Consider the following 12,836-nt stretch of genomic DNA (forward strand, 5'->3'; position numbering starts at 1 on the left):
TCTTTGCTCTGTTATTTAATATCCAATCTGCCCAACTCTTTAAACTTGTCTGATTAATTATTTGGCTCTCACTGTTTCAAAATAGAATAATATTTATTGCATTCCTTACTTGAGACTATTGCCTCATAGAGAATGAAATAGTAAGAAAATTGATAGTCTCTTGCAAGCTCTACACATATATTGAAGAGGAGAGATGTTTGCTACAATGGAGACATTATACTTTTGTGCTAATATTTACAACTCTCAATAACATCTTACTTTTTATTCCTATTTTCTGTGGGACCTTCCATTTAACTTCATTTTTCTATTCTAATTTAATCAAAGATTAGTCTAGAACCTTCATCTGACTTGCTAACTTCTAATCTAGCCCTTAAACCTTTTGTAAGCATGCTTTTCCCTCCACCTTTCCATATCCAGGGCTCTAAGCTTACCTGTTACTGTATATTTTTCACAGACACTTTTAGTTCATTCATTAATAATTAACTCAGTAAATATTTAATCCACACTATCTAAGTAGAACTTTGCTAAGCACTGAGTGTATGATGGTGAGCAAGAGGGTCTTTGCCATCATTGCGCCACAACAGAAGTCTAATGAGACACAAACATGTAAACACAGGATTACAATTGTGGGTAGAAAGTTCTGTGATAGGATAAGCATAGACTGTTAGGAGATCATAGGTGTAGAAGTGCTTAATATATGTTAATGTCGCAGAGAAGGCTTTTTAAGTTAACACTTTATACAGAGAGACAGAGTTAACTATGGAAAGAGCTTCTTGAGGAAGATGAATGGAGAAAAGGAGACATAAATGGTTAGGACGGAATTTCAGACCAAGAAGTGAGAGAGAAATTAAGATAGTCCAAGCAGAGAGGATCTAGTAAAGATGAGGCTGAAGCTGCATTTGTTATTATAAGGGGTTTGAACAGATCCTTGAAATGATCAGATATTTAAAGATAATAAATGGGAAAATACAGATGCAAATTTTACTCTAGAAATATTCTGGTTATAATGTGGAGAATAGATTGAAAAAAGGCAATGTGAAAAGTGAGACAAGTTAGAAGACTATTACAATAACTGAGCAAAGAGTTGATGGGGCTTGCTCAAAGGTAAGGTAGCTTTGGGAGTCAAGAGGAGAGTATTGATGAAATGGAATCAATAGGCTTTGATTAGCTATAGAGTGGTGTGGGGGTCAGTACTGAAGAAAAAAAGGAGATAAAGTTTTGTCCTAGGTTTTTGAATAGAAAATTATGTATATTGGATGTTGATCTCATTTACTGAAAAAATAAAACAGAAAAAACAGATACGACAGGAGAGATGATACATTCATTCTGCTGCACATTGAGTTTGAGCTATCTGTGAAACATCCAAAAGAGTATTACTAATGTGTGCTTAGTGGTTTGATATATTTGTCAGATGCACAGAAGAGACATCTGGACTTAATATATATTTAGGAGATATTGGAATGTAGGAAAATTTGAAGACATGCGAGTTAATGAGATCACACAGAGTAGTTGCTCTTAATTGCAAACTCCTGATTGAGGACCACTGGCCCATACAAAGCCTAGGACAGAGCTCTAAGGAAAGGAATGGGTAGAGGAGCACTCAGCGGTGCCTGATAAGGAGTGACTATAAATGCACAAGTGAAAATCAGAGCAGCTAGTAGTATACGTTTGGTTGACTGTGTTAAACCTTTCAAAGAATCAAATGAAATTAAGGCTTGAAAGGTTTTTGTTGGATTTAACAATAAATTTATTATTGAAGCAAAAAAGGCTTGTCTTTGCCCTATGATGTCTGAGGTTTCAGCTAGACAATTCAGAGGCCAGAGGCTAAAATCATCCAAAGGCTTGTTCATTTCACTCACATGTCTGGTAGTTGATGCGGTCTGTGGGCTAGTGGCCTCAGCTTTTTCTCCACTTGGGCCTCTCCATGAGGTCACTCTGCATGGGATAGTTTGACTTTCTCACAGCATGGTAGTTGGTTTCTCCACAGAGAGCATCCCAATTAAAGAAGAATTTTATGTTCCAGGTTGGGAGTCATAAACTTGTGTGATGGTGTGAATTCCTCTTGCAGAGAACATCCTGGATGTACCCACCTCATGGGTTTTTATGAGAATTTATTAATGAATGATTAAAATTGTGAAGTTCTTAGATATAACTTATGTAAGTGTCACATAAGTGTTTACTAAATAAATAAAACATAATGAATTAGACTCAGCGGCAGATAGTTATGCATATGTAAAAAAGGGATAACAAGACAAATGATTGTAGATCATTTTGATGTAGATAATGATTGAAATAGTACATCATGGGATACATGGAGCAACTATAAATAGAAGGACCAAGAATGCGAATGTAATGAAGAGTAAGAGTAGAAATTGATAGAGTAGGCCTGGCGTGGTGGCACATGCCAGCACTTTGGGAGGCCGAGGTGGGCAGATCACCTGAGGTCAGGAGTTCAAGACCAGCCTGGCCAACATGGTGAAACACCATCTCTGCTAAAAATACAAAAATTGCCAGGCATGGTGGTGGGCGCCTGTAATCCCAGCTACTCAGAAGGCTGAGGCTGGAGAATTGCTTGAACCCAGGAGGGGGAGGTTGCAGTGAGCCGAGATCGTGCCATTGCACTCCAGCCGGGGTGACAAGAGTGAAACTCCATCTCAAAAAAAAAAAAAAAAAAAAAAAAAAAAGATAGAGTAGTTAGTAGTAGGAGAGAGTAGTAGAGGTCTCAATAAGATTACAGAAAAAGAGTGAAAACACAATTATAAATGAGTTTGGAGCCTGTATTTATAAAATAGGACATCTAAGCCTAATCTTTTTTGAAATGTAATAGAGGAGAACATGTTGTAGGTATGTGGATACAAATTCCAGATGTTAAGAGTTGGTGAAGGACTTCAAAGCTGATCAAGGAACTGAGAGATGAAAGGGTTAGGTGAACCAGCTGTAATGATGGCTTGGATTAGACTGGAGAAAAAGAAATTGAGCCATGTGTCAAAGTTGTGAATAAATAAGGAAGGATGACAAGGATGTTGATAGACATGAGCATTGACCAGAAATAGGAGGTGATATACCTAGATATAATTAACCTCTGTTTTCATCTTACTTCTTCCAATTTATTCAATTTTTCAGTGCATGATTTCAACAACTGCCAACATGCTGATGACTCCCAGATCTACATCATCTATTCTTGAACTTCAGATTTGTATATTCAACTGTTACCTAGGCAACTCTCTGACTATACCAGAGGCACCATAAATTTGAACATGCCAAAAATGGAATTCATTTTAGAATTTGAACCTTCTTAGCCTCTCACATTCTCTATTCCAGCTGATCCACCACCAACCACTCAGACTCATGTTAGAAACTCTGAAAATAGTTTTCATTTCTTCCTCTTTCTCATCTTGCATATCCAACCATAATCAAGTCCTGTCAATTTTACCTACTAAATATTTCTAGAAGTGGAAATCTCTTCTTATCTAGAAAGATTAGCCTAGATTGTCACCTAGATTGAGGCTACCTCATTTTTCACCTGAACTATGGGAGTCTCATAAGTCTTTCTTCTTCCAGTGTTGTCTCCTGCAAATATACGATTCACATACTTGCATATATACCCAAGTTATCCATGCCATGGAAAGATAAACACATAATTCCCATTCTTCAGATATTTTCTTGGCTTCCCAATGCCCGCAGTTTAGAAGTCTGAGTTCCTCAGAGCATAAACAATATTCCATCACCTGGCTCCTGTCCAAGGCTCAGTTCTCATCTCTTAGCATTCGTGCCTCACATTTAATTGCCCAGTTACTCCAAACTGGTTTTTGTCCCTGACCATAAGACAAGACTCTTTCCTACCTCTTCACCTTTGTATGTGCTCTTTCCAATTCCTGGAGTGCCTTTGTTACCAGTACCTGATTAGACTCTACTCCCACTGTCTGTCTTTATACAGCAAGTTCCTATTCATCCTCTAATTTTTTGCTTTTATTTCTCTACTTTCAAGAAGTCTTTCCTGGGATTGAGAACCATCTTCTATACTCCTCAAGATGTATTTGTCATAGTACTTACCAACCATAGTGTAATTCCTTTTTTTAAACGTCTCCACCTGAGTCCTTTGAATATAAGATAGTGTACTATTTAATCTGTGTAGTCTCTTTACTTATAGTTAAGTGCCTTGTACATGTTAGGCATTTAATAAATTCATATTGATAAATTTAATGAATGGATGCTAAATACTTAACTAAATAAAGCATGGAGGTTAGCTGCAATATTTTGTTTATTAAATTATAGTCTCAAATAAAACACTAAAATTATCCACAAATGAGTTAAAACTCACTAAACCAACAAGAAATTTATTTGTAATGCCCCCACTGAGTTGTTGTAAGAAGCTAAGAGAAGTTTATAAGTAAGGCATCCTCTTGGTTGAAGCCTCATTTGTGAAGATGTTGACGTGCTCATGGATTGGCTTTCTGAATTCTTCCTCCAAGTGACCAAATTTCAATAAGTTTTGGAGCACACCCAGGAAAAAAAGATAAACAGAATTACCCATATGGTTAGCATGCTTTTCTAGTTCTATAAACATGCAACAGATAACAAAAGTTATAAATATGTTAAATACCTTTCTATCCCACTGCTCCCTTAAATGAGTTGCACAGCCTTAGGTTGATTGTACATTTATACAAATTTATAATGACAGATAATGCTGAATCGCATATGATTAGCTACTTCATCTTTGAAAAGCTGCTATTCTTCCACTTGCTAACAATGAAAAGGTGAATTCATTAAAAGATACTGAGAGCATCTTTATGCTCTGATTAAAAATAAATTAAGAAAAGGCTTATAAACCCTATGAAAAAGAGAATCAATCAATGACAGTGTCCATGTATAGGCAATTGAGTTGGAACTGGTGGTATTTCCAATAAAAATACAGTCTTTTAAGAGGAAGTACAGCTGTTATTTCAGAATTGCAGTCTTCATTGAGCCACTGTACCAGATTGAACAGGGATAAAGAGGCATTTCATGTGTTATCAGACGGATTTCTAAAAAAGAGTTCAGGGACAGCTAAAAGCAGAAAAATGTTAAATATATGTGAGTTGTTTACTAATCCTGACATTTAAAAAAATCTGTAACTTCAAAGCATTCTGGAAAAATAGCTCAGGGAATCCAACTGTGCAAAAGCAGTATGGTCCATTATAGAGATAAACTCAGTACATCTGTTTGGCTGGAACATTAAGACCTTGTGAATTAGGTTGTAAAATGCACGAATGAGAGGACAATTTTATACAAGTTTTGTTGTCATTTTATGTCCTCCCTTATCTCCATGTCTACATACATCTCCTTTCAATTAATATTCTTAAATGAAACTGGATTTGATTTTTAGAAGTCTCTTATGTTTAGTTTATTGGCAGTGACTCTCTATCATCTGGGCTCCAGAGGACTTCAATGACTTAGCAAATGTAGTTGTATGTAATTTGCTCTCTGTTTACATGCAAAGGGAAATTTTAGAGTTATCTTCAGATGTTTGTGTCTGATTATGGGAAATAGAAATATTTATAGTCATGTAAAATATTTGAAGCAACCACATATATATTTATTTAGCAGCAAGCATTTATTAAGCACCAACAATGTGCCAGGAACATGAGTAGCAAAAGGAAAATAAGGAATAACTCTTAACTAGGGTTTAATAAATATTTCACGACTATACTATGTGCCAGGCCTGGCCTATACGCTTTGAGTATCATCCTAAATAAGAAAAACACAGTTCTTGCAGGAGTGTTCAACATCACTCCAATGGATCTTAACCAAATTGAGATCAAAATAAACCATTTCTGATGAGAGGAGCAGCCAGAATTATTGAAAAGAATAAAGAAGGAAAATTCCTTTGGTAGTTTTCTTAAAGATCAAATAGCTCCACAGATGCTAGTGATGAATAGAGAGTGGGCCTTTAGGAGTGTTAGAAATACTGAAAATAATTTGATGCTGTTGCACAAGAGTTAACATAAGAGACAACCCACTGATTTTGAAATCCCAAGACAATTTTTGGAAGAAAATAAAGAGTTCTTCCTACTGTCAGATGGATCACACTATTATACACAATCCAACTTTCTCATATCCACAAAAAGAAGAGTCAGACATTCTTTTCTATTGAATTAGGCAACAGAAGAGATTGTTGATGAGAGACCATCTCTTTAAAACTTTGCACAGAAGAATAACTCAAAAAGACATCAATTTTAATAGTGTAGATATCAAATATATGAAAGTTACCAATGTCCTATTTACAAACTCTCAAAGGATTCAAGCCTTGGAATGCAGTAGCTAAAGCCATTTCTTTATATTGTTATCTAATATTTCACATTCAATTTGAATATAATAAAAATGACATTGACTAGCTCTGTTGTTTACTGACCCTAGTGAACAGAGGAAGAATGAGAGTAATTCCCCATGACAGGTTAACTCGACTACAAAGACAGGTTTTTTTCTACATTCTGTTCTTACAGGTATTAAATTAAAACAGCTCTCCATAATTTTTATTTAGGCTCGAACAACGTCTCTGTTGTTGTTAATTATGATTGGCAGTCCTTAACAAAGGGACCAAAATGCATTCTGAGTGCTGTCACATCCACTTGAGAATTGCCCCATGCTAATTTAAAACATGATGAGGTGCCCATTTTCTTTCTTTTTATCACACAATTCTTCACAACTAATAAAAAAAGTTGAACTTTCATGCTGAAAGTGAATGTTCAAATTCAACCAATAGTGAAGAGTAATTTCTGTACTAGAAAACAGTGCCATGATTTTAAGCTGTGAATGCATTGGTTTACATTCCTAATGAACTGTGATGAACTCCTAAGCAATTATGCTATGAACTATATGCATACTATATGGCCCTGAAAATTATTTAGCTTGATACCAACTCCTCATGACCTGAGTCAGAAAATCCTTTCTCATGCTCAACTGGGCTTTCGAAGAGTTAAAAGAAATCAAAGAACATGAGGCAAAAATCATATTTCTACTTATAAAACAAGAACTAGTACAATCAACATCTTCTTTGACTTCTTTGAACTACCTGTGAATATGTTCCATAATTAAAATTACTATTTTAGTATTTAACAAAACAAAGAAGCTGTTTCCTAAGAGACACTAAAAAATTGAAGGGTGATTTTGAGAAAACATTTTTAAATTTAAATTTAAATGATAGAACAAACAGGTGCTGGCTGGGCATGGTGGCTCACGCCTGTAATCCCAGCACTTTGGGAGGCCAAGGTGGGTGGATCACGATATCAAGAGATCGAGACCGTCCTGGCTAACATGGTGAAACCCTGTCTCTACTAAAAATACAAAAAATTAGCCAGGCGTGGTGGCGGGCACCTGTAGTCTCAGCTACTCAGGAGGCTGAGGCAGGAGAGTGGTGTGAACCTGGGAGGTGGAGCTTGCAGTGAGCCGAGATTTTGCCACTGCACTCCAGCCTGGGCGGCACAGCGAGACTCCATCTCAAAAACAAAAACAAAAACAAGCAGGTGTTATAGATTCTTTAAAATAGTATTGTCTGAAATCTGAGTAGAACTCAGTGTTTTTACAGTACCATATTACAATTTTCTTCAGCTTAAGTAATAAAAATGGGAACAAACATCCCCAACATAAATTTATCCTAAAGCTGATTTAGGATTGGTCTAAGTTAAAGTATTGGGCTCAAGGGAAAGCAGGTGGTGGTAGAGAACATCATTTAAATTATTTAGAATATAAATTTGAAACTTCAATTTCTGTTTGACATGCCCAAACCTGAATCCATTTCCCCCTTTGTCTATGAATATGTAATTAGGGGTTTAATAATGACGGCTATATTTTTTAAAGTGGGGAAACTGACCAGAGCCTTCAAAAACAAAGTTAACATGTTTTGAAAATTAAGACTGTTAGCATTTACCCTAGCTCTAGAATGCATCCTTAAAACCCAATTATCATGGACATAATACTGTATTTAAAATCTCCATCTTCAACTTTAAAAAATTATTAGTCATGAAGTCCTTATGACATTTTGTTAAATATCCTTGAAGTGGTACAAACTTTCCTTGATTGTTTTTCACATTTATAAGGCAGAAAAAATTCACTGTTTAACAGAGAAGTATAAATACACATTATGTATTTCATTATATATATCAATGTCACTAGTGAACTACATTTTTATGGCAATTTTTTTCTTTTTTGTGTCAAAATTTAACAAAAGATAAATGCATGACTCACCAATGCACTGTAGACACATAAAATTGTTCTTTGATTTTGACTGTGCACAAAATTTATAGAATCTCTTTATATTTACAGCTCTGTATCTTAGACTCCAAATTAACAATCCATTTGGGATTGCTGCACAGTGTATTCTATCTGCTTCAGTTGTTTTCTAGCAGTTAGTGTTTATATCCATTGTTTAAGCTCTACTTTAGCATGTCCTAAAAGTATATCTTCTGCCTTTACTATTTTAAATTCTTCATTCTCTAGTAAACACCAACTTGGATATTAAACAAGAATTATTTAACTAGTCACAGAGGTGAATAAGACAGCATGATGGCTGTTTTCATGGAGCTTAGAATACACAAGTGACACAAACTAGAAGGCATGCAGCTCCATCATAGAATCACAATTATCATGCTGAGGAAACACAAGGCACCACGAACATGGAATTCACAGATATCCTGCTATTTAGCACACTGCAACTGGGTCAAATACATAGTAAGTTGTGATACTGAAAGAGAGGAATACAGATCATGAGCCAATTTTTTACCTAATCACAAAGGAAGAAACAAATTGTTCAAATAACTCACTTGATCTTTGCTTCAATAGAGTGTCTGATTATTTAAAATTTTCTTTTAACTATAAAAATGTAAGATTCAGTAACATAAATATCTAACTAAACTACTATTTTCATGTCTTTGTGTTTCCTTGAGAGACAGCTCAGTTTACAATCCTGTTTTTTACCACTTACTAGCTATGCGACATTTGACAAGATTTTTAACCTCTAAGTGACTCAGTTCCCCAGATAATAATTACTGACTTCATCAGGTATTTGAGAAAATTAAAATAACTTATGGATATAAAACTATTAGAACTGTATTCATGACACAAAATAGGCACAGAACATTATAGTTATTATTTCCTCACTGTTTCCGAAGGCCACAGCAAGAGATAGAATCAGCCATATTGTTTAATCCTTCAATATTCATCATTAACTTCCAGAAAATAAGCATTAGTTTAAAAAAGCATAGTGTAATCAAGCATAAGGAAATGTATTAGGAAAACTTGTTTAGCTAATGAAAATGTTTATAGTAAAAGCCATATGCTAATAAACTCACAATAACTTTATGTCATTCAAGTAAATATGAAAAACTACAAAAACATTTTTCCCTATTTAAGCATGTCATTACTACACGTTTTTATAATAGACTATAGCCAGGAATACAACAAATTAATGAACCCAAATTGAGTGGAATTATAAGTTGTGATTCAAGATGTTTGCAACTTATATATTAAATTCTTTGGGGCTCATAAAGACTTAGGTTTTGGGGGGATTCATATCCTATAAAAACAGTGCACTTAGGGTTTTGTTTTGGGAATTATATCTTGAGATCTGCAACTAAAATAGCACAATATCAAGCATAAACATTACAGGAAGGCTAATTTCTAAACTAAGCAATGTTCACAAACTGCCACTGATGGCAGTCTGAAATCATATGGGCTTTTTCCCTCTAAAATGATGATGATGATGCTGAAATTTCATTTTTTATTTTGATGTTCTCATAGTATTGATGCAGGGCAGGCAAGCCCCAAAGTGGAGCTTAGCCTGCTGGGTTCTTGGCTTTGCTCAGGAAAGAATTCAAGGGCAAGACAGAGGTAGAAGAAAACAGCTTTATTGAAGAGGCAGTGTTGTTACAGCTCCATGACTGCCCCTGTAGAGCAGGGCTACCCTGTGGGCAAAGAGTAGCAGCTCAGGGCAGTTTTGCAGCCATATTTATAACCCACTTTTAATTGCATGCAGATTAGGGGGCAGTTCATGCAGAAATTTCTAGGGAAGGGGTAGTAACTTTTGGATCATTGGGTCTTTACCATGGAAAGGGGCGGTAACTCCCGATTGTTGCCATGGCAATGGTAAATTGACTTGACAGGCTGGTGGGTATGTCTGATTACAAGCTGCTTCTGCCCTGGCCCTGTTTTAGCCGGTGCTCAATCTGGTTCAGTGTCTGAGCCCTGCCTCTGGAATTGAATCCCACCTCCTACCTCAGTATCAATACTAAAAACTAAAATGTTTTATAATGTTAAAATATGTTAATAACTATTTGATAGTTTAATATGTTAATGAAACTGAAAGCAGTCTTGTCAATTATATATAAACATAACCTATGTTAAATATAGATTGAAAGAAAACCTTTAAGCTTAACAGAATTACTGAACTCTGGTTTCATTGTAAACTTAAATGTAATACATATTGTAAATACCTATGAAATACAATTTAACATATAAGAAAGTTATAAAGAATCTTGCTAAGTATCTATTCCCACTATTTTATGTTATTGCAACACTAAAATACACCATGCGAGATCTGAAAACAAATTCTCAGTAACCAGTGAAATTTGTGACTTTGATCTGAGAAAATCAAAGTTCATGATAGTATTCTGAGTTCAGATTGAAGTGAAGAACATGCCATGCCAGATTGCAAAAGTTGGTTCTGGATTTAAACCATCTTTGACATTATTTAATATAAACAATCTGAAAATAAATTAATTTATATTATTAAAATTATTGAAAAGGAAAATTATCTTTAGATGTTTTTTCCAAATATTGTTTTAATACATATTTTGCTGAGAACAATGACCAAGTTCCTAAATCAGCAACCAATTTTTGCCTAAAGTAATTTTTAAGAAGTCTGTATTTTATATAAAGGTGATTCAAACTTTGTTGGCTTTTAAATTTTGAAATAGTACGACTTCTTCACATAATTATCTACAAAGCTATAAGGAATTGTTGATGGCATTCTATTCTAACTTAGATCCTCTTTGATATCATTATAGTCTCTTCTAAATATAAAAGTCATTTTGCTATATCAGCAGGGACTGTCTACAAGTACCACGCTTCTGTGCTATTGTTGTACTGATTAAAGGGTTAAGGCCACTTAGCCTTTAGTCCTCTGCCTTACATCACCACCCAAGGAGTGCTATAATCCTCTAGAAATGCATTGCCTGCAGTGTGGCACTGCTTAATAAATCACTCCATCTTATTTATCTTTCTCTTGACATATAGCTAGCAGCAGGAACCATTATCCTATGACAATGTTAAGTTCTATTGACATTTTCTCTTTATTAACTGCACTAATTTTTACATTGGAAACAAACTTCCTTTATTTAATGCTATCTTAAACAAAGGAAGTGTTAAACTTCTCATACCTGCATCATCATAACATGTTATGAAATAAGTGAAATGTCTTTGTTACCTTTCCAGAAGACCAGTTTATTCTGCTGAGAAAACAAGTTTGTACTTATAGAATCATATTGCATCATTTCTTCTAAACTCATTAGACATCTTAATGAATATATAAGAGCCCCAAAATATATGTCTGAATTCCTCTGTAATACATATCCCTTCAGTCATTTGAATAAATTTTATGTACAGTTTCATAAATTGAGAAAAGTATTTTTTTCAGATTAAGCATGTCTTATATATCTTAGAACCAAGCGTTTTGGGTCTAAATTAAATATCATTCAACACTTATATATGTAATGTGCCAGGCACTATTCAAGCTGTTGGGGCAATATTCATGAGAAAAACAGACATATGTTCATGCCTTCATGGAGCTCATCTTCTAGTAGAGGGAGACTGGTAACAAATAATAGCCATAATAAATAAATAAATAAATAAACTACATATATCAGAACTCAAATGCTATAGAAAGAGTAGTTCAGAGTAAGGAGAATTGGAAGTATGTACGGAACTGTTACAATTTTCAATTTGTTGCAGTAAGCCTCTTTGAGAATTTGATATTGAACAAAATCCTGAAGGATAGAAAGGAATATACTTTATAGATAGATATCTGGAGGAAAGATGATCAGGTATAGGGAAGTTCAAAATGCAAAGGTTCTGCTTGAAGAGGCCAGAAGGATAGTTTAGCAGGAGGTGAGGTCAGAGACGTCCATGAGTTCAGATGAGATTGACCTTTGTAGACTTTCACATTTACGCTGAGAGGAATGGAGAATTATGGAGTACTTTAAGCAGAGAAGTGACAGGACAAACATTAAGACAAATATATGTAATTGTAATGGAGGGCATTGACAAACTTTTCTAGAGCTATTCTATTTTCCACATCTGGCATATTTGAGGATTTAATATTTGTTTCAAAAAATGTAGATTTGTATCTAAAGGAGTCATGATTGTATTTTATAGGTATACAAATGTATACATATTTAGGTAGATATATGCTGGTTGCAAAATATACCCAGCCATTGTACATTTTAAAAACTTTAACTCCAAGATCTAGCCATAATGTTTTCTACTCTGCAGATCAGACACATGTGGTTATCCATTTTGGAACACATGTTAACAAGTAAATCAAGAGATACGTCTCATTCCCAGCTGTATTTGTGGTGATGACTCCTGAAGAAGGCCATTCTTTTCTGATAAATCTTCCCTGGTACTTTTGGTAGAGAAGGTACAGAGAGAAAGCAAAAATACAGGCATTCTCAGTTTATTTTTTTCTTCTCAATCAACCTAGTTTCTTTGTGGGAAGAATAAATGCTATTTCACAAAATCAGTTTACCAGTTTACTTGAAATATATTTGGTAAGAAATATACATATATATGGTAAAAAATTCTTT

General features: G+C 34.7%; 1 protein-coding gene across 2 annotated transcripts in view; it reads left to right on the forward strand.

Moving 5' to 3' along the window:
* Positions 1-12,836, forward strand: part of GRID2 (glutamate ionotropic receptor delta type subunit 2) — a 1,495,815-nt gene that overhangs the window by 1,193,443 nt on the left and 289,536 nt on the right. The window lies entirely within an intron of this gene.

This window comes from Pongo abelii, chromosome 3 (genome assembly GCF_028885655.2).
Source record: "Pongo abelii isolate AG06213 chromosome 3, NHGRI_mPonAbe1-v2.0_pri, whole genome shotgun sequence".
NCBI lineage: Eukaryota > Metazoa > Chordata > Mammalia > Primates > Hominidae > Pongo > Pongo abelii.